This window comes from Vulpes vulpes, chromosome 2, assembly GCF_048418805.1.
Source record: "Vulpes vulpes isolate BD-2025 chromosome 2, VulVul3, whole genome shotgun sequence".
NCBI classification, from domain to species: Eukaryota; Metazoa; Chordata; class Mammalia; order Carnivora; family Canidae; genus Vulpes; species Vulpes vulpes.
The window spans coordinates 35,030,870-35,031,196 of NC_132781.1; positions in this window are offsets into that span (position 1 = coordinate 35,030,870).

Sequence of the window (327 nt, forward strand, 5' to 3'; positions counted from 1 at the left end):
CTCCTGCGGGCACAGCACACACCGCGTCACATGTCCGGGTCCTCGCTCGCCAGAGGCCCCGCAGCCCGCTCCAGTGCAGCCGGGGGACTTGGGGCCCGGCGGGAAGGCAGCCCTGGCGCACGTGGACACCGCCCCCTTCTGAGCTGGGGGAGGGAGAAAATACTGAGGGTAGGACCGTGACCTCCTCCTTCTGGGTTCTGGACCTGGGAGGGTCTGTGTGCGGTTCAAGGTCTGCCTGCCCCTGGGTGTGGGGCTGTGTGATGAGCAGGTCTGGGGGAAGGACCGCCCTCTCGGCATTGCCCCAGCTGCACCCCCAGTCCCTCCCTC